Genomic DNA, 23,303 nt, shown 5'->3' with positions numbered 1-23,303 from the left:
GAACCTGCACTTCACTCCCTTACATGACTACCACCTCCATTTTGGCATATGACACATTGTTCATTGAGAAAGTTTAGTTCTACATTGCACTAAAATATCTCCCTTTAACCTTAATTCACTGCTTCTAGTTCTGCCCTCTGGAGTCTAAACTCTTTTCCACAGAGCCATTATTCAAAGAGTTGAAGACAATTACCACCATTTTCAAATGTTTGTTGTAAGATATGATTTCCAAGCCCTTCACCAGTTGCATTTCTCTCCTGTTTTTTATACTTGCTGTTAAATACACTAATGGATGATGTTCATCTAATTGTGGTCAGTTGCATTTTTTTTAAGGCAAAACTTGTTTGAACTTAATGAAGTCGTGTAAAAATGTAATAACTCGTCATGCACAGACATACTCACATATCAATGAATATTATTAATTCTTCACCAAAATGTCACACTAACATTCATATTTTAACAGAATTAAAATAATTATAATTAAGAAAAACATGGTTACTTAATCTGACGTAGTAAAAAAAAAAATACAAAATAGCATCCAAACTAAAAAAGTCATAATTCACTTAAATACTTTTACTAAGATTCAAATATCCAGTTTTTAACTATAAAATAAGACAATTTTAGAGTGTTTGTGAGCTATTTAATATTGAGTATTTTTAAAAATTTGTGTCATGACAACTATGTAAGAGCATTTGATATTAGGTAACTATCCTGGGTTGAATCGTATCCTCACAAATTTCATGTCCACCGGGAACTTTGTTTGTGACCTTATTTGGAAATAGGGTCTGTGCAGATGTAATCAAGTTAAGATGAGATCATACTGGAATAGACTAGACCCTAAGTCCAATATGACTGGTGTAGTTATAAGAAGAGGGAAATTTGGCTACAGAGACAGACACATGGGAGAAGGTCATGGGAAGAAAGAGGCAAAGATTGGAGTGGTGCATCTACAGGCCAAAGAATGCCAAGGATTGCCATCAACTACCCAGAAGCTAGAAAAGGCACAGGAAGATTCTTCTCTAGAGACTTTGGAGGGAGCATGGACCTGCTGACACCCTGATTTCCAACTTCCAACTTCCAGAACTGTGAGAGAATAAATTTCTGTGTTTCAAGCCACCCAGTTTGTGGTACATTGTTATGGCAGCCCTAGGAAACTAATACAGAAACCATATTTTCAGAGAAATCTGGTGGCACCTTTATAATACCTCCCAGTTAGTTAGGCTGTCATCCCGCCAGGACTCACACAGGGGCCGCCCTGCTGTTTGGTCATGATCAACACTAGTTCTGATTGACTGCAGCCAACTCATTCAGACTGGTTGATGCCACTACCATAGGTTGTTAAATATTTTGAATATCCTTCCTGCCTGTAAAGTAAGCTATTAGGCATCGAATACTATCATCTTTTATTATTTTACTAAGGTTCTACATTTTGTAGATGGAATTATTGTTTTAAATTCTAGTGAAAGCTATTCTCTTTTCTACTAGATTTGAACCAGAAAGATAAAACCCTGGCAGTGTCGGCAGCCATCGTGTGATTAAATGGAGCCTGAGAATAAAGCCAATGCAGAGGAAAGCAAGGCCATAATATGCAGAGACCAGATCCTGATTACACTATTTATACCAACCATACCTGAAGCTAGCTCTACCCTCAAATTTTTCAATTACATGGACCCCAAAAGTCCCTTCTTTGCTTCACCCAACTTAAGTTGGATTTTCTGTCACTTGTAACCAAAATAATCTTTTTATAAAGTGACCTATATTGCATTTACTAGTTTAAAATGAGATTTTCTACTGTATTGTATTATCACTCTCATTATGATAATCAATACCTGATTATATAAAAGATTTACCAAATACAATAAAACCATAATAGTATGTGTTTCTGAGAAAAAGTACTCACAGTCTGCAATTTAAAAATAATCTAGCGACTTTGTAGTCAGCAACTTTGCTAAGTTTGTTTATAGACTATTTTTGATTTTATAATTATAATATCTGTATCATCTATTAATAAAGATGGTTTTACTTCTTTTCCAAAAAAAAATTTAAAAAAATAAAAATAATCTAACAACAGAGAAAAAAATCATAGGATATTCAGAGAAAAGTTAGAGCTAAACTGTGTGTACTGAGTATAATTCATCAAATGAGGAAAAATGTTCTATTTCATATTTTCTATACCTGAGTGCTGGTCATACAACCTCTTCCTAAGGGAAGCTACAATTTAGTAAAACTCTAATTACAATGCAAAATACACCTCCTTTGACATCAAAGAGGTGAGTCAGAAATTCCTGTACACCTATGTTATAAAATCTAAATAAATTATCTGGTATCTTTTAAGATAGAGACGTTATTTTCAGTATTACTTATAATTTAAGCAATTTAAATCTCTGTTTTAGGCAATTTCTGATACTATTTATTAGTGTCTATAGGGAGGTGCAAAAGGGTTTTTGACTCAGCCTATATTTGGTCATGGTGATTTTCTTTTCAGTATCAATCTCTTAATAGTCAAGATTAGCCTTGAAAAATTAAATATAGAAAAAGGAGAGTTTTATAGCATTTCAAACATTTACTTCCACAGAAGTAGGCCTTTCTCCCACATCATTTTAACTTAAGGCAGAAAATGTTTTATTCTTCACTGTTGAAGGATGCTTTTTTAGAGACAACAAACATAAAGGTATGAAAATTGCCCTCTGAACTGGCACTAGTCAATCAAGGCCAGTAAACAAAGTTGAACTCAAACCTCCCCCTGAAATTTTCAGTGGACGTTCTGCTCTAGCTTCCCTGCATTCTTTTTGTACTTACAATTTAATATTAACCTCCTTTAATTTTTTAACACTGATTAGTTTTACTTCCTCCAGTTGATCCTAAGATCAGGGCCTAGGCCCCATCCCTGGAGAAAGAAAGGCTGCAAAGGGAAGCCAGGGTCCTTACTGTAGAATCTAGACTGTCCTCCACATAAAAACCTCATCCCCACAGAGTCTGAAAACACCCCAGACCTGCATGGGAGGAGGTGGAACAAAAGGAACCTTACAGCTTACCCAGTTCAACCCTCCTGATTTAGCGATAAGAAGGTGAAGGACTGGAGCAATCTTAAGAGACGTGTCTTACTGCTAATTAGGGGCAGAGCTAGAAGTAGAAGGCAAGCCTCTTGGCCTGTGTTCTTTCTACTACACTAAGCAAGTTCTGCCAGAGAGCAGGATCATGGCAGAAAGATCTTTACTGATGCTCGCGGACTGGTAGACGTCAGGCTCTGCACATGGAATAACAAGCTCAAGCCACTCAAAGTGTGGTCTGGGGACCAGCAGCCTCAGGGTCACCTGGGAGCTTGTTAAACATGCAGAATCCCAAGCCCCACTTCAGACCTTCTGAATTGGAATCTGTATTTAACAGGATCCCAGGTGATTTGTGTGCACATTTGGAAGCACTGAGGCAGGGAGCACTGCGATCCCTGCGGGACAGCAAACTGACTGCATTAAACAGTGGTTCTCAACCCTAGCTGCATATCTGAATCACCTGAGGAGTTTTCAAAATGCTGTTGCTAGGGTCCACCCTCAGACTGGTGAAGTGAGAATCTTCCTAGCAGCCTCTAATGAAAAGCCAGGGTAGAGAACCACTGCACTAAATTCACTGGAGTCCCCTTCTGAACTCTGAGAACAGAGCCAACCACAGACTCTGCAGCTGCCTCAGCAGAAAAGGCCACAAACAGCTCCCAACTTTCAGGAATTCCAGGGCTCACTCGGAGCACTCCATGTACTAAACTTGCCTCTGTGGATGCTCAGCTTGGAGCTTCGACTGTGCTGAGACTGCTTTTTATATGGTCTTCACTAACACCTCAAACCCTACTCTCTGGCAACTTGCCCACCCTTGACCTGGTCATCTGTAACAGCCAGTAATCTCATAACTTAAAACCTTCCCATGTCCAACTACACTTCTGCAATCAGGACTCCCTGCTGCCCACTGCCACAAAGCAGGTTGCTCCACATTGTCACTGTAGAAGAGAAACTAATAGGAAATGCAGGTGCTGTATGCAACCCAGACACCACTAATAAAAAGAGAACACTTCCTCACAGTCAAAACTCCTCAGGTCATCTACATGGAATGCCCTTCACCTTATGCCAAAACAAGGAATAAAGATTTAAATGAGGAAAACAATACCATAAATGTGTTCAATGAAAACACTGGAAGATTAGAAACTCTTTTATCTATTTATTTTTATTTTTTTATTTTTTATTTTTGGCTGCGAGGCTTGCAGCATCTTATTTCCCCGACCAGGGATCAAACCCGTGCCCCCTGCAGTGGAAGCACAGAGTCTTAACCACTGGACTACCAAGGAATTCCCTAAAAGCTTTTAAAGGATATTTAAAAAGTAAGTAAAAATCTTGAAGTCATGTAAAATAATGATAAATTCTACTGCATGGAAAAAATTCTTAACACCATAAAGTCAAAAGGCAAATATTAAAATGTGAAAAAAAGGTCTGTAGCTCAAATCATAGAAAAGGACTAATTTTGTCAATATATAAATAGCTTTAATTTCCTCAGTGTATTAATAGTTCTCACAAACCAATAAGAAAAAGATGAACAGCCCAATAGAAAAATAAGCAAACGATATAAATAGATAGTTCACTAAACAGGAAGTATACGTGGATTTTAATCATATAAAAATATGTTCAATGTTACCCATAAGAAAAATGCAAATTAAAACTATGTGATACCATTTTTTACCTATCAGATTGGCAAAGATCAGAAAGCGTGAAATACACTCTGTAGACAAAGATGTGGATAAAACAGGCAGGCGCTCTCATACACTGCCAAGGGCAGGGTAGTTTAAATTAGTATAACCTCCCTGTAGAGCAAGTTGACAATAACTATCTAAAATTAAAATGCACATACCTTCCATCCAGAAATGCTACTTCCAGGAATTTATCGTACAGATACAATTGCACATGTAGAAAGTAAAATTCATGCAATGATATGTATTAAAGTATTGTTTTAATAGCACAATATTGGAAATAACCTAAATGCCCATAGGTGAGGATTGGCTAAATAAATTATAGTATATCCAAATAATAGAATGCTATGTAGTCATAAAAAAGTGACTATAAGTATTCATATGGAATAATAACCAAAATAGATCATTAAGTTAAAAATATGCAGAACAGCATGTATATATGTATATTATCCTACCATTTGCTTAAATATAAACGCATATGCTTGTGTACATTGAAGATATCTGAAAGGACACCCAAGACACTGGTATGAGTAATGACCTCTGAGGTTTGGGTAAGGAGGGTGGGAAGGTTAGGAAGGAAACTTACCTTTTTAGTGTACAAACACTTTTGTGCCTATATATAAAAAACACTTCATGTTAAACAAATACTTCATTGATTGCCTTTTGAACATATGCCTCCAGGCCAGCGCAATGCTGCAATGGATTCCAACTTGAACTTCTCAGGAGAAAATGTTCTGGAGGCCTTATAGAACCCTAGATAGACAACCAAGTTTTCTAGTGTAGTACTGACTGCATACTAAGGATTTCCTGACAGAACATGTTTAGGTCTGCTTTCCTACAAGCTGTCAAAAGTTATGCCACCCAGATAGTTATGTTATGCCTGCTGGAATCCAGCTACCCAAATAACTATGGGGCTCTTGTAGCTGAATTTTAATAAGCTTTTAACAATCTACTCTAGAAAAACACTGCTGTCTAAAAAATTAGGTGGTTACCTAAGAGCCTCAGCCCTGCTTTGGAATAAAGGATTGCATATAGGATGTAAACTCAAGTTAACTGCCCATAATGATCAGCTGCAGGAAGGGCTTGTCAAGGCCACTGGGGAGGAATTAAGACAAGAGGAAGTTTCTAGGTCACTGCTGGCACTGAACAAACAACAGGACCTTCAAGGCCAATGGAACCCTGAGGAACAGGCCAAACCTAAGCCACAGACCTCAAGTGGTTGTTCTTTTCTTCTGTAAGAGATCAAACCAATACTACCAGTAACTGCCCAGAGCTAATTAATCTTGGAGTCAAAAAGAAAAACTGCTGCTGAAAAGCAAAGCTTACACTGGGTAAGTCAGACACTAAACTAATATCTGTTCATTTTTTTAAAAGCCTGAAAGTTAGATGGTGTATGAAGGTAACTGTTAAGGATTTAGAGAGCCTCCAGAACACAATTTTGAATATATTAAAATGTCTCCTCATGCCCCAATCCCCACCCAATCTCACTAACCGATACTGCTACGCCTTCCCAATATGTGTGTGGATGTTGACCATGGCTGACTCTGATGCCTCTGAGTCAGTATCAAGAGTGACCAGATCCAGTCAAAGTGATTCATGGGTAACTGCCGGCCTTTGACTCAGGCAAAAATTCAAAAGACCAAAAACTCAAGAAACCAAAAACCCAAAAGTAAAAGTAGGTATATAACATATTTCATCTTTGAAAAAGACCTTGGTCTTCTCCTTGGTCTTGTAGTATTTTGGAGTTTATTAAACATGACACAGCCATTTATTGAATAGTCCACCAATACCTTCACCATACTTTCTTGGGGGAGAGGGTTGGAGATACACCTCAGATAATAATAAATTCCAGCTGAGGGAGCTGAGGCTGTCCTTCTGGGAAAGAATTAAATCTTCTTCTGGATGTGTGGTCGCATCCAATAGAGGCCCATACCACCTTGCTTCACCATTTGCACAACATAACCCGTTATGATTACTGCCTTTATCTGTGTGACCTAAGGTGTGAATGACTACTGAACACATTGGTTCACTAGCTGGGAATTAAACCACAAAACATGGTGACCATTGGTCCTTGATTGGAGGTTCTCTGGCTCTGCCCAGTTTAAAAGAGCTTTTTCTTAGCATGGTCATGGTATGAAACTAAAAGAGAATCTGTGGGATTTTAACTTGAAATATTCTCTCCAAGGCAGCCGTGTGTCAGAGGGTTACACTGCCTTCTCTTACAATACTTAGTTCAGCAGTTACTCTTGTTTACATTAGCATACTCATTACAGACTCTTATTAGGTTTAAAGTTCTAATCAACCTATAAACAAAGCACAGAGGACTAATTATAGTTACTGAACAGAATCTAAATATTATAAATCTTGATGATGTAAAAATAATAATATAATTAATTTAAAAATCAGAAGGAGGAACAGAAAGGAATGTGGGATATAGTATAAGTACTCTAAATTCCTCACCTATCACAGAAGGAATCAATAGTTACTATCCAAAAATGAAAAATCAGGAGTTAAAAGTATTGATATATTGTTAAAGGTTACAGGGATCACTGTGAGAATAACTGAGTTATTCTTCACCAATAGGGGTTCCTTTAAACAAATTTAAATCATCCATATGATGGAATACTATGTAGCTATCAGTAATAATGAGATAGCTCTATATATGCTCACAAAGAAAGATGTCCATTATGTACTGTTAGGTGGAAAAAGTAAGTTACAAAACAATGATCCCACTTCCGTAAATATGTTATAAACGTATGTATATTTACATATGCATAGAAAACAAACTACAGAATTGAGTCAAAGGAGAGGGAAGGAAATATTTTCATCTGTATTTTATATATCTATATATTATTAGAATTTTTACAATGATCATGTATTGTTTTTCCTTGCAAAAGTTATTTAATTAAATATAAAAATCCAATCCATGAAAGAAAAATGTAATACTGTGCTTTCCTTCCACTCTCTGCAATCAATAATACTCTAAGAACCATAAAATGTTCTTGCATACAATATTAACTTTTATTTCCTCTCCTTTTTAAACTTACCCTCTAGTTGCTAAGCCAAAATAAGGCCAATACTTCTTTCCTAGGTCACTACCTAATTATGGTATACCTTCACTTTGCTTCTCAAGTGGACATTGTTTTACATCACTTAGGGCCTTCAATTTTCAATTCCATTCAATAAAGACATATTGAGAACCCCAGCACTGTGCTCATTTTAGTTAGTTTTCCTACAATAGTCCTACTCCCTTTCCCTGACAGGACTCTTAGACCTACCCTACCAAGTCCCTCTGCTTTTTACCTCTAACCCCTTCCAACTTCCTAGATGAGCAGTAGAACACACTGCTCTCCCCCTCCCCAAAGACAGGTCAAAGCACAGCAAGTACCTGCTGTATAAAAAAATAAATAAAATAAAAATTCAAAAATTCAAAAAAAAAAAAAAGCACAGCAAGTGCAGTGACCCCAGGGAATAAAGAGCAGAAGAAAATCAGCCACTTGTCAGCCCAGAAAAGGAGGTTACTGGACCAATTTGATGACCTTACTGGGGAGAGGGGGCGGGGATGAGCACACACGCATATCTGTTGATGTGTACTTGCACAGCCTGCTTATTTCATGCAAATTTTTAAAAAATGGTTATAGTTTAAATAATGCTAAATCCCTTCTCTTTCTTGGAGCCAAAGCATCAAAAGTAAGTTTAGATCACATTGGTTCCATTTTATTAACACTTTCAACAGATATCTCTACATTGTTGTTTCACTATTAAGCATTTTTGTGGAATTTCATTCTCTTTTCCCTCTTTCACCTTTTTTTTTTTAATAAATTTATTTACTTATTTTTGGCTGTGTTGGGTCTTCGTTTCTGTGCGAGGGCTTTCTCTAGTTGCGGCGAGCGGGGACCACTCTTCATCGCGGTGCGCGGGCCTCTCACTGTCATGACCTCTCTTGTTGCGGAGCACAGGCTCCAGACGCGCAGGCTCAGTAGTTGTGGCTCACGGGCCCAGTTGCTCCGCGGCATGTGGGATCTTCCCAGACCAGGGCTCGAACCCGTGTCCCCTGCATCAGCAGGCAGATTCTCAACCACTGCGCCACCAGGGAAGCCCCCCTCTTTCACCTTTTAATAATTTTTTTTCAGGTTTTCCAAATTGCCCATTTTGATTTTTCAACTTTCAGTTCATAAATGTGGGACCTCCATGTGTACCCTCATACTTTTTATTATATTAAACAATTTGGTTCTGCTTCCAAGAGCATTCCTGCTTATTTGTGCCCAAGGATTGGCCAACAAATTCTATAACTGATTGGAGGGGAGATGGGAGCCTGCTGTAGAAAAAATTTTTTTTCTCTCTTTGTTTCTACTTTCAATTTAAGTTTGTAGAGATTTTACCATATTTTGTTTGCTCTAGATGAAATGTTCTCAAAGGTTTATCACTGCTTTTCTAATATCATAGATAAAATAAGAAAACAAAGATGACCCAAGTTCTGACCTCCATCTTGATTTCTAAATTTAAAGTTACTCAAATCTTATTCCTCTCATAAATAATATTTTTATAAAATTACCTGTTATAAGGGAATTATTCAAGAAAATTAAGAGTATTTAAGTAATTTTGTACTTAATAAAATAAATTGAAAGAAATTTTATAGACAGTAGCAAATTATCAGGGCAGCAAATTGTCACTTTCATTTCAAAGCACTGTCCTTGCAAAGCCATACAAATAATTTATTAAGTTTCCTATTTGTTCATGAAATGAAGGATGCCTGAGCTTAAGCAGTTTTACTGGGAGAAGGATCCTGCTGTGCAGGTGGGAAGAAGGAAAGGAAGGTGAGAAAGGCCTTCCTGGCATGGGTGCATACAAAGTACCGCAAAATGGGTGGCTTAAAACAACAAAGATTAATTCTCTCACGGGTCTAGATCTGGAAGCTATAAGTCTGAAATCAAGGTATCGACAGGGCCATGCTCTCTCTTCAGGCTCTAAGGGAGAATCTTTCCTTGACTCCTCCTGGGTACTGGTTGTTGCCTACTTATAGACACATCATTCCCATTTCTGCCTCTGTATTCACATGCCTTCTTTCCTGTGTGTCTGTATCTTTGTGTCCAGATTTCCCTCTTCTTAGAAGGACATCAGTCAGATTGCATTTAGGACACATGCTAATCCAGTATGGCCTCGTCTTAACTTGATTACATCTGCAAAGACCCTATTTTCAAATAAAGTCACATTCACAGGTTCTGGGTGGACATGAATTTGGGGGGACACTATTCAGCCCAGTACAGGTGAAGAGGCAGGAAGAGGTGGGAGGAAGGCAGTCCCACAGCTCCTGCACCTAACACAGGGGTAGTTTGCCCAGAACAGCTGAGGGAGGCCAGTGTTTCAGAAGCTGTTCCAGCCTGAAGATACTAGGCCAGATTCTCATGGCTGTTGCAGGAAAACAAAAGGGCTTTGACCAATAATGGGGATGAAAGTACTGACAGCTTTTAGAGAAGGCTGCACAGTAGTACACTCACTGTTTTTATGCATGGGACCTGGATAGTGAGAGATTGAAGACTTTACTGGAGTCATCCTACGTGCCAAAAAGAGCATTCAATATCCACTACTTGGATCAATACCAGAAACGTGGCAAACTCACACTGCTGGCAGAGAAGAGTGAAGAGGAGGAAGGAGAGAGGGAGGATGTTGTCCACTCAGCCTTTTTTATTGATGTAACAAAAGTTTCCTGACATATTTTCCAGAATGAGTCACAATCTCTGCCCTCATAGTCATTTCCATTCCAAGCCTGTGCGTGTTTAAAGCTCTTATACTGATGCCCTCTCTTTCTGTATCTTCCATCAGAACTCCTGCTTCCCATAGCTTGACATTAGCAGGTTGCCTCTGCATCAAGGCAGGAGTTGTGTGAAAGCCGGGTGGACACAATGCAATAGAGAAGGAGAAGAAGCTCACCACCTCACCCCACACTTATGCTACAAATCTTAGAGAGTCTTCCCTCATTTCCATGAATTAATCACGTTCTCCCCCTGCTGTGTTCCCAACCATAGGTTTAGAAACAGACCAGCTGAACTAATGGTCATGTATCTAACAGAATCTTAGCTTAAAATTGGTATTCATTAAATTTACATTTCATATAATAAGGCGATAGATTGGTATCCTTCAAGAATTTTTGCATTCGTCTAAGTGTTTCTTTGGTCTTCTAGCCATGATAGAATAACAGAGACTAGATCTACTCTCCCATCTTAAGCAACTAGAAAAGCAAACAAAAAATATATGAAATTGGGGTTTGCAGATGTTGGACACAGGCAGTGTAGGACAGTGATCTCTGAGGAAAAGGAAATAAACAAGGTAAGCTCTACAAGTGTCCCAGCTCACTGCCTGAAGAAAGTTCTCAAAGAAAAAGATTAAAATGGCAAATGATTTCATTGTTTGTTTAAATAATCTAAGAGAATCAACAGAAAAAGTAATAAAATAAGAGAGTTTCAGAGAGTGGCCAGGAAAAAGATCAACATATAAAAATCAGTAACTTTACAACTGTAGCAATAATCAGTTAAAATCATAAAGATAAACTACACTATTCCTGGTACGAACACAAATTGTCAAATATCCAGGAAAATACCTATCATTATGTCAAGAAAACTCTATAACTGTACTGAAAGACATGAAAATAATCCCAACAAGTTTTTTATGAAACTTGTAAAATGATTCTAAAATTACTTTTAAAAGAAAATGCATGGGGTAATTAATTTTAAAAAAACAATGAATGATAGGATTATTAGATATCAAAACCAACTAAAGAGCACTAGTAATAATTAAAATCTATGTTATTATGACAGAAAAGAAAAATAGATCAGGGATTAGAGTATGGAGTCTAGAAATAGACACATTTATATGTTGGAATTTAATATATGATAAAAAGAAAATTTGGATCACAGATGGAAGAATGGATGAGTCAATAATGAAATGAAGTCATGAGGTTCACCATTAAATAAAATAAACAAACTACATTACCACATCTCACAATCTCTAAAATAAATTCCAGATGGATTAAAGCCCCAAACATAAAAAATAAACTAATAAAGGTCTAGAGGAAAATATAAGAGAATATTTTCTTAATTTGAAGTTAGGAAAGATTTCCTGAGCAAAACACCAACCCAGAAGCCATAAAGCAAAAGACTGGCAGATTTATTAAATATTAAAAAACTCCTGTTTGACAAATGATACTATTAACAAAGTTAAAAGAGAAGTGACAGTCTGGGAAAAAATATTTGCAATACATATAGGAAATGAAGGATTGATAGTCGTAATATATAAGTTACTCCTACAAATCACTATTACAAAGATAAACAACTACAGTAAAAGAGACAAAGGGCATAAACAAGAAATTCCTAGAAGAAATATCAGTGACCAATAAGCATATAAAAATATGTTCAACACCAATGTAATGAGGAAAATGCAAATTGAAACAATATATCATTTTTCATCTTTTAGAATGAAAAATTTTTAAAGATCAGTAATATCTCATAGTCTAGAGAGTATGAGAAAATGGGCATACTCATATACTATTTAAGAATATAAATTGCTCCAGTCAGGAGAGAAATTTTGCCTTTCTCATTCACTCATTTATTCATTCAACAAATATTAGCACTTAGTTCATATAACGTGGTGTGCTAGGCCCTAGGAATACAGCAGTGAACCAAACAGACAGAAGTTCTTGCCCTCAGGCAGCTTGCACTCTGGAGGAACAGATGCAGGGCAGAGAAGATAACAACTGAATATGTACAGTAGATGGTTTTAGTGCAATAAAAATAAATAAATTAGAGCAAGGGGGACTGAAGTGATAGGGTTAGGAAGATGCTATTTTACATAGGGTGGACAGACAGGAGGACCTTGCTGATAAGGTGAGGGATGATCTCACTGAAGTAGGGAATAAGTCATAAAGCTACCTTTATGAACACACTAGACAGTGGGAATGAGCTGCACTTAGACTCCATAGTGGAAACAGCAGGGATAGTATATGGCTGGAGCAGAGTGAAGGAACACGAGAATGATGGAATTTAAGACTAGAGAGGAAAGGGGTGAGAACAATTTAGGCCATGGAAGTCATGGTCAGAGCTTTGGATTTTACTCTGACAAAGACTGGAAGTCATTGGAGGATTCTGAGGCACAGACTGGTATGATTGTACTCACAGTTTTAAAAGATCACTGTAGCTGCTGTTTAGAGACCAGATTCCTAATGGGCATTAGTTAGGAAGCTATTGCAATAGGCCAAGCGAGAAATAATGGCAGCCTGGGCTACAGTGGTGCAGTGGAGGTGGTGAGAAGTGGTTGATTATGGATATATTTTGAAGATAGAGTTAGTAGGATTTACTAATGGATTAAACATGGGATGTAAGAGAAAGAGAGAAGTCAAGGGGAACGCCAGGTTCTTGTCCCTAGCAACTAGAAGCTAATATTTACTGAAATAGGGAAATACGTGGAAAAAGTAGGTTGTGAGGGAGGGGGGAAGGTTAAGTAAAAGTGAGTTAAATGTGCTGCCTCATAGACACTCAAATGTAATGTCAGGTTGTTGGATATAAAAGCCTGAAGTTCAGGGACATAATAGGTGTTAAAAATACAATTTCAAGAGTCATCAGTGCATATATAGTATTTACAGCCAAGGAGCTGGGTAAGATCTCCTAGAGAAAGTGTCTAATTGGAGAAGTCCAAAGACTGAGCCCTGGGTCACTCCAGAGTTGAGCTATTGGGAGATGAGGAGGAAGCAGCAGAGGAAGCCACTAAGAACAGTTGAGAGGTAGAAGGAAACCACAAGGTCAGCATCTCAGGCGCCGAGTAGTTCAAGACGGGAGTGATAGCTGTGCCAATTTTGCAGCATCTGTCAAAATGTCAAGTGAGCATACCCTCTCATTCAGTAATGCTATTTATCTATTCTACAGAAATAAGAATAAGTACACATAAAAATTGTTTTGCATGGACATTTATTAAAGTATCATTTGCCATAAAAAATTAAATGCCCATCAATAGAGGAAAGCTTAAATTATAGTGCATCTGAACAAGAGAACAAAATGTAACAATTAAAAAAAAAAACCTGGCAGATGGAAGTTATTGATATGGAATAACCTCTGGATATTAAGTTAAAAAACTACTTTAAGAACAATCATATGAAATGATTGATTCCACATATATGGAAAAAGAAAACATATACGTATATGTTACCTGCAGGGCAGGCAGGATAGTGTGATGAGAGAAAGCATGAGCTCCAAATCAGACTTCCTCAGATATAAATTTGGCTTGTTACCGTGAACAAATTTCTTAACTTTTCTGACCTTCCTCTCTCCTATAAAATCCCTCAAATGGCGGTTCTAAGGATTAAATGAATTAATATACAAAAAAGATCAGTGGCATATAGCAATCCCTCAATAAGTGTTAGATATGAATAATGTCTTAATAGTGTACATTATAATATATAATAACCATATATAAGCGCATAGGAAGAGATTTTGAAGTTTACTCTCCAAACTGTTAACACTGGTTTTCTCCGAGGAGAAGTTTGGGACTGGGAGTTGGCAGGAGGGTTAGAGGTAGTTGAAAGACACTTAAAACATTTTGACATATATGTCTAAATTACTTTCATTTTTAATAATATACTAGTGCAGATTTTTACAAAAGTATATGTGCATTTCTCATGAAATTTTTAAACTTTTTTAATTTAGAGAAGAAAAAAGAACAGTAAACATGTATGGACCTCAAAAGCTATTGCAATTTCTATTCAGCTGACACCAAAAAAGATAAATCAAAGAATTGGGATAATGTGAAGCAGGTAATGTAACATTTTCTAGCCATTTCCAAGAAAGATACACAGACAGACTTGTGGTAATAAAAATAGAAAAGACAGAAAAGAAGAGCCTGAATAATGAAATAAAGGGAAGAGAATGAAATCAAGCACAGATTCACAGACTCTGAGTCTAACCATTCAGGCAAACAAAAGCCCTACCTATCACCTGAGAGAGGCAGTCACCCAGTGTCTCCTGACACATTTCCAGTGACATAGACAGCATGTGTCACCTTATATTAACCAAATATAGTCCCTCACTGGTCCTACTTGTCTCATCTGAAGTAACACATTTAAGACTCTCTCTTCACCAAGACTGACTCTTGGCTACATATTCTGGCTCCACTACATTGTCTGGGCGAGCCCAGCCCTGCCCAGTGTGGGCAGAGAGAGCATTCCAAGCAGCAGGCTGCTACAGCTGCTCCAAATCTAAAGCAAATACAGCTAAGATTCTTTCCATTTAATGACGCCAACAGGTAGAATGGTTAAGACAATGTGGATGTACAACTGCATGACTTCTGACTTTGACTAAATTCTGCTTGGAGAAACAACATGTATTTGCAGGAGACAAATACTAAAGCATACTTTATGCAGGCTCAACTTAAGTCTTTTGTACATAACTCAATGTTTTTCATCACTTCTTTCTTTGTCTTCAGTACAAACCCTTCACCAGCTCCTTCCCAGACCTTCCCAAGGTAGAGCTCACTACTCCATGTATGGCTGTGCCTCTAATTACTATTTACTGCATTTGCATGTGTTTTTTCTCATTATAATGTCATTAGCATGTGAGGGAGCCTGGTTGCCAGGGCAACCAGGAGTGGTGAATGCACAGCACAGCCTTTAATGAAAACTTAACCCTACTTCGTTTAATTCCCACTGTGTTTTTTGGCTCACTTCACTTTTGTGGTTGCAAGAATGGAAATATCCTGCAGTTACCCCTTCTTATGTGGTGCTGCTCCAAGGTCTTAGGAACCTTTGTGTTCCCCTGAACATACTAACAACACTTTATATTTCTCATAACTAACCTTGAAAACTTCCTCTGATAACAATAAATTCTCCTTCTGATCAACAGTGCTCACTCAACACAGTCCTTTGAATATCTAAAATAGTTTATTTTTCTCCAGACTAAATATTCTCAGGTTTTTCAAATTTGATATGTTTTCTGCAGTCCTTATTCACCTAATGGCCCACCCCTGAAAACATTCTAAATTATCTGGTTGAGACCAAACTCACTCCTTCTATAGCATCCTGCCAATCTGGTAACCTTCTAAAAAGGAAATAGATTAGTTTGACATGACTTCTTTTTAGCCAGCCTACAAAGGTATGCTTATAAAAGCTAGGTATAATAATAATAATGGTTTATCAGATGATCAAATCAAGATTTAATTTAAAAAAAAATCTCAGTCAGGCAAAAATGGGATGATATTTGGCATGAATAAAAGCAAAATCCTAGAACTAGGCTCAAAAATCCAGCTACACAAATACAGGAGCGCTTGCTTAACAGCAAAGCACACCTTTAAGCCACAAGATATAGATGCCTTCAAGTTCAATAGCAGCCAAAGTGTGACAGGCTGTCATGAAGGGATTTCTTAGAACTCAGTTTGTAATTGTTATACTTGCAGGATAAAGTAAGGAGAACAAGGTCAACAGTATTGCAGAACTGTTTTAAGATAGTAAATCTTATATGAACCAGCAATTAATGACCACGGAAATCTATTATTTTCTGGTATCATTGTCTTTCACAATATGAGGAAAGACAGAAATAGTGGGGCCAGCTACTGAAGTAAGGCAACCTGAGGAGTTAGAAGCCAATAGGAATTGAGCTCTCACTTCTGATGGAGCAGACTTGAAGAAGGGGACCAGTGAGAATGCTATTGTCCAACAAAACCAGCAGCGATGATGGTAATGTTTTTTGTTTTGTCCAAAATGGTAGGCAGTAGCCACTTAAAATGCAGCAAGTGCAACTAGGAAACCACATTTTTCATTTTATTTAACTTTACTTAATTTAAATTTCAATTTGAATAGCCACATGTGGCTAGTGGCCACCATATTCTACGGCACAGCACATAAATGATGGTCTGCTGCAGAGTAAATGTTCTGATAACATTTTAAGATCAGACTATATTCTTTAGCTTTCCCCCAAACAAGCAACTGAAGTGGGACCCAGCAACATCCGAGTCACAGTCTAGGAGGAGGCCCTACTATAGCATCCACTGTAGGCCACATTCTCTACAGGAGAAGGCCCACGCCATAAGAACAATCTGCCTGAGACCAGGGGTGGGAGTTTAGAAGGAGATGGGTGGTTAGTATTACTACAGACTTGAGAAGCAGTATGGCATAGAGTCAAGCACACAGACTTGAAAACCACACTGCCTGAGTTCAGAAACCATCTGTACAGCTATCTGGCTTAATCCAGCTTAGTCTGGTTCATCACCCTCCTGCCATCTATGCATCCCACTACTGCTGGCCCTTATCCCCCATATCAGTAAGACATAAGACACCACACATGCCCAGTTGGTAAATATATTTTCTGAAACTTTACCCTCTCCCAGTCCTTGCTTTTTACTCCATTTTCTGATATCTCTTAGTTACTGAATTTGGGACCCATCACAGTTAGCATTCCTGCCTCAGCCTTCCAGATTGTCATATGATTCAGTCCAGTGCTTCCTAACCCTTTTCACATCATGACACATAAAAATTCATATTTGAACAGAATAATGGAGTAAACTGTAGGGTATCTGGTGGTGTCTATATGAAAGCTGGTGAAAAAAATCTTAAATATACTTTCTTTACACCATACAATTATTACAGTCAATTCCCATTCCTACTCCCAGCCCCAGGCTAATCTACTTTCTGTCTCTATAGCAAGGAGTATTTATCATTTTTCTCCAAATGATGGAAACTCCTTTCTCATCACTAACCACAACTTGGATAATTCAAATCTAAACTGTACTTCAAAAGTGCCATCATTCAGTAAAACAAATAGATCTTCCTTTACTTTCATCAACAAATGAAATGTGAAAATTTCTTATGATAGTATGAATAAATTGTAAATACAACTGAAAAGCTGCTTTAACCAGTGAAGCAGGTTTTCCTTAAGTATACAAGATGTTGCTCTACTTGTCTTAATAATCATTCTTTACTATTCAAACGGTGACACAGACTAAATACCACAAGTGAATCTTTTTTAACTCCTTATTTCCAAGGCTCAATTTTTCACTTGAATCCATAAATTTTGTCAGTACATGTGAATACAGTATCATGAGGTCCTGGCAATTTTCTATTAATTAGGTTCATTCATTCAGCTAATTAAGCTTTTTTTTTTTTTTTTTTTTGCTATGCCGCATGGCTAGTGAGAGTACAGAGTCCTAACCACTGGACCACCAAGGAATTCTCTAAGCTTTTTTTTTTTTTAATAAATTTATTTATTTATTTATTTTGGCTGCGTTGGGTCTTCGTTGCTGCGTGTAGGTTTTCTCTAGTTGTGGCGAGCTGGGGCTACTCTTCATTGTGGTGTGCAAGCTTCTCATTGTGGTGGCTTCCCTTGCTGTGGAGCATGGGCTCTAGGCATGCGGGCTTCAGTAGTTGTGGCTCGAGGGCTCTAGAGCACAGGCTCAGTAGTTGTGGCGCATGGGCTTAGTTGCTCTGCGGCATGTGGGGTCTTCCCAGCCCAGGGCTCGAACCCTTGTCCCCTGCATTGGCAGGCGGATTCTTAACCACTGAGCCACCAGGGAAGCCCTAAGCTATTTTTTAAAGCCAAGTAACTACCTTTTAACAAATCTTCAAAGTAAGAATTGCTTACCAAAACAACTTCTAATTCTTTCATAAACTTTTGACAAAACTCTTTGTTGGACATCCTCTGCCCTTCAGTGGAAAGTTGTATTCCAATCCCATTTCTTCACGTGAAGCCAAAAACAAATGTGAGTGAAGCAGCTTCAGTTACATTAGATTCTCCATTTTGATATATGAGGCTATGTGAAACTCATATACAGGCAAACTTTTACACAACAGAGTTTCTCTGGGAATAAAACATCGTATTATTTGAATCTCAGTGTTTTCATGACTCTTGATGTGTAGCCGTTATGCCATCCTGTCACTGCAGTCACTCTACCAGTAATACAAATTCAAGCATGTTTCCATAATACCTTATTTATTTCAAAGTATGAATTTACCACCTTCAATATTTCATCCCTGGTAATTTGTTTTCGTACTTCTTTACAGAGAACCAATAATCCTCCTAGCGTTTCTCTTTAGGAATTCTAACTGTGCCGGAATTTGGCAGTTTCTAACATGTGTAGATTCACCAATCTGAAATAAAAGCTTGTTTGATTTAATAATCTGGATTAATTTTGTCTTTATGCCATCTGACACATCATCAATACATTTACAAGTATTATTTGAGAGTGCCACCTTCTCCATCTCTTTTGCTTTACTGGCCTAAGTTTCTAGCCTGGCTGGTAAAATGAGGGCTTCCATCCTTGTGGGAGGCAGTTTGGCTTCAGTTTTTAATGATGTGACCATGTAACTGGTTTATTTAGCTTAATCTAAATAAACTGAAATAGTTGGGGGTGAGGTGTCAGTGCAGTTTGCTTGGTACTGTGTCTTCATCTGATAACTTCTCCTGCCAGGAAGGCATTTAGACTAAGGGGAAAAAAGTCACAGGCACATACATCAAAGTTTGAGATGATTCTCATTTCATTACCTAACTAGTGACTTCAACTTTTTTCGATACTGTGTTTCTTTGTGAAACTGATGGCTTTCCAGTTCTAATAAAAAGTTATCCATTAAGATTGAAAAGTAAGTACAATATCTGTAAAATTTAAATATTTGTTAAATATGAAGAATAGGGCCAATAGGCTTTTACAACCACATAAAACCTGTTTACAGGAATGAGAAATCTGTGTTCATTAAAATGTTTTAAAAACAAATTTCATGAAAATTCAAACAAATAGTCATTTATCACTCCAAAAATTAAAAATTTGAAATATTCACAGAATATATATAATGCATAAACTGGTAGATATATGATTAAAATATTTTGACAATTTATTTCCTGAAACTAGAAAGCCTTTTAATTAATCAAGTTAATTAAATTACATTCAATGATTATTTGATTTTTAGAAACAAATAATTTCCAAAAACAATAATTCGTTACAAAATTCTAACAAGAATATGACTTTGGCTAATTGTTAACACCAAAAGCAAAAACTAAGTATAAGTAAGTAAATAAGTCAAAAAGCAACAAAATTCAATGTTTTATTTAGCAACACTTAGTATCAGAAAATGATAATAAAAGTAATAAAAACAATCATACATAAGTTCTGTCAGAAAAATTATAAAATGATGATGGTGATAGCAAAATTAAATTGAAATTAAAATACAAATATTTTACATGCATTAAAAACCAAAATTTTAAAAGATGAAAGCAACCCAAATATCCATCAAAAGATGAATGAATAAATAAAATATAATATATATACAATAGAATATTATTCAGCCTTAAGAAGGAAGGAAATTATGACACATTCTATAATATGAATGAACCTTGAAGACATTATGCTAAGTAGAATAAACCAGTTGCAAAAGGACAAATATATGATTCCATTTATATGAGGTAGCAGTCAAGTTCATAGAAACAGAAAGTGCAATGGTGGTTGCCTAGGCTGGGCGGAAGGAGTTGTTTTGTGAGTAAAGAGTTTCAGTTTACTAAGATGAAAAAGTTCTGGAGAAGGATGCTAGTAATGGCTGTATAACAATATGAATGTAGTGAATACTACTAAACTGTACTACTGAACTGAACCACTTAAAAATGGGTTAAGATGGTAAATCTTATGTATTTTTCCCATAATTTTAAAATATTTTAATTTAAATGCTTAAAATGGTACACTTTATGTTTTACATATATTTTTTGTTGTATACATTTTATCACAATTTTAAGAATAAAAAAAAAGCTTACTAATGACAAGTATATCACAAGTGTGTAATCGGACATACTGGAATGATTCAAGGTCTAATGTCAAGGGTAGGTGCAATGTGACGTGGATACTACAGAGGACCTCCAGGCCACAAGTACCACACCTAAAGCTTTTTGGTCCAAAATAATTACTGAATTTAGTTTACATAGGGAGCCATTCAAATAATACTCAAATATCATTTCAACTACTATAAATTTCTGAATGATGGTACAAAACACTGTTAATGAATTATGACCGTAGTATCCTGAGGCCCCTTGTAGCCTGTTCACGGCACAGCAGTGTGGCACAGCAATGTGCATGGCATGGCAATTAGGAAGCTCTGATCCAGTAGTCAGCTTTCAGCTTTCTCCTGGATCAGCTTATCTCTCTCCCAAGCTTAGCATATTCTTGGACAATCTTCTGGGTAAAGTCTCATTCCAGCTCAACCAGGGCTTGAGACCTGTGCTTCTTGCATGCTACGTCCAGGATATCTCCCTTCCGGCACACCCTACCCTCAAGGGCAGAACCCATAGAGTGGCTACAAAAAAACTAATGCATCATAAGCAGCCTTAGTAGAAGCAGTATTCGGAACAAGGTGAATTATATGACCTCCTAACTGTAAACCTCTATTTCTATGACTTATGAACATTTTTATGACTCGAGGTTATATAACACATAAATCTCAGCTTTATACTCTGATTGCTTGTCCAGGTATCAGCAATGAATAAAATGCATACCAAAGAGGCATGCCTCGTGATGATTTTTAGTAGCACTAAGATACGCTAGGTAAAACTGAAAAGTAAATGAAATTTGTCAATTGATGCTCTCCCATTTCTACTCCCCCTTTGTTGTCAAGGCCCACATAATGTCCCATGGTGGTCCAAAATTCCTGATCCTTCAAAAGTGCCGCAAAGTACATAATTCAGCTTTCTCTGTTCTTTCCTTTCCTCCACCTAAAACCTACCCTCATTTTAAAAAATATCTATTTGGCAATGGCCCACTTCCATTTGGACACAAGATCCTAGTCAGGCTTTTCTTATGAGATTTTCTTATGAAAATGTCAACACCAACTCTTACTCAGTGGTCACTAGAGCATATGGACCTGCACTTAATGGGAATCAGAATATCTCCACTTCAGGTTCTACTATCCAGCCCTTAGCTCATTAACCATTCAATACCATCAAGCTGTTCTCTTAGGGTATGGGAATTATAAATGATGGTCTTTCCTTTTTATTCAAATTTTAATATCTAATGTTATGTAATGGGGCAAAAGGACATAAATCAACATTTGAAAATCTCATCTTAGACCAAATGCTTTTCAAGCCATCTGTGGCGAAATATCAGGATTTTTATTTCCAATCTGTCATAGACATACTTTTGTGAAAAACACTAAAAATGGATTACTAGAAAAAAATAAAAATTACATTTAAAAATCCAAAACATACAAAATACAAGCCCCAATTAAAAAAAAAAAAAAAAAAAAGAACTTTTTTTAGAGTAGTTTTAGGTTCACAGCAAATTTGATAGGAAGGTACAGAGATATCCCATATATCCCCTGCCTCCACAAATGCATAGCCTCCCCCATTGTCAGTATCTTTTTTTAATCTACATTTGACAGACATAAAATTACTCTGTCAAATTACTAACAAGTTTCTAAGTACTTGTTTTCAATTTCTTTACTTATCTCCTTGCATTGCTGCCAATCTAGGACCACACTGAGTAGCACTGCTCTCTCATCCCAACCCAAATATCTACCTCCATCCTATCACCAAACAATCCTCTCCATAAAGAAGCAGGAAGATAGAGGATGCCATATGCTATGGTTAGTGAAAAAGCTACTTGGGGTATACACACATCTGCCATCTATAGATTTCTAATTCATGCAAGATGATCCTTTTTCATAAGCCATTCACCAATTGAATCCACTTTCAGGTTTATGAGAGTAACACAGTCTAGGTGTCTCATATACACCTTTCATTTTGAAACCTCTCAGTTTTTTAGGGTAGTTAAAATCCCTATTCTGGTTCTTGATTATTTACATAATAAAGATCCATTTAAATGCACATGCACTATACCCTCCTGAAGTCAGCAGGAGGTGAACATGAAGATCTGAGACCAAATTTCTCTGTATGTGTGCAAAGCATGTTTCCATTGTGCAACTGCTTTACAAATAAGAAATAAACGTTGGGTTTATAAGACTTGGAAGAAACGGTTTAATGGTCTTTGACTGTTTTCCATTACTGGAAAATTTACATGCTGAAAAGTAGCAAAAACCAGTGCAAAAGAATAAACAGTGGGCGCACTTCAAGGGCTTGCTTCTTTTGAGAATCAGGAGTAAAATTGGGTTTTATTAGCTGTTTCATTAAGTTTTACTTTGAAGAAAAACAAACAGTGAAGGCATATGTGCAACATCTGATGAAAAAGGGATTTTATTCTAAACAGTCTCTGTACAAAACTCATTAGCGTAACATTAAATGTGAAGACTTGTCTAGCAATTTAAGGATAATTTTACTCATTTTAGTTTATTTATAATTTCTGACACAGTTTATTTAACATATTCTAATCTTTAAATCACCATGTGCACTAAACTAATACATTAAATCTGTCTTTTCAATGACATTTTGCAATAAATATCTACAGCAACTGTTAAGGGCAATTAGTGTATGAAGTTTGTACCAAATTTAACACCTAAAGATAATATAGCTGGATACTGATAACTTGGAAAATTCATGAAAACAGAACAGTTCATCTTAATCAAACTCCTAATTATAAATGCTTTTCTTATACTATAAATACACCTTTCAAGAAAAAT

The 23,303-nt window shown here is 36.8% G+C and overlaps 1 protein-coding gene across 5 annotated transcripts in view; it reads right to left on the bottom strand.

Annotated features, from left to right (window-relative positions):
- The window catches only part of ATG10 (autophagy related 10), a 230,835-nt gene that overhangs the window by 174,118 nt on the left and 33,414 nt on the right, over window positions 1-23,303 (bottom strand). The window lies entirely within an intron of this gene.

This window comes from Balaenoptera ricei, chromosome 3, assembly GCF_028023285.1.
Source record: "Balaenoptera ricei isolate mBalRic1 chromosome 3, mBalRic1.hap2, whole genome shotgun sequence".
Classification (NCBI taxonomy): Eukaryota; Metazoa; Chordata; class Mammalia; order Artiodactyla; family Balaenopteridae; genus Balaenoptera; species Balaenoptera ricei.
The sequence above is the reverse complement of the archived record's forward strand: the minus strand, read 5'-3'. Positions and strand labels throughout refer to the sequence as shown.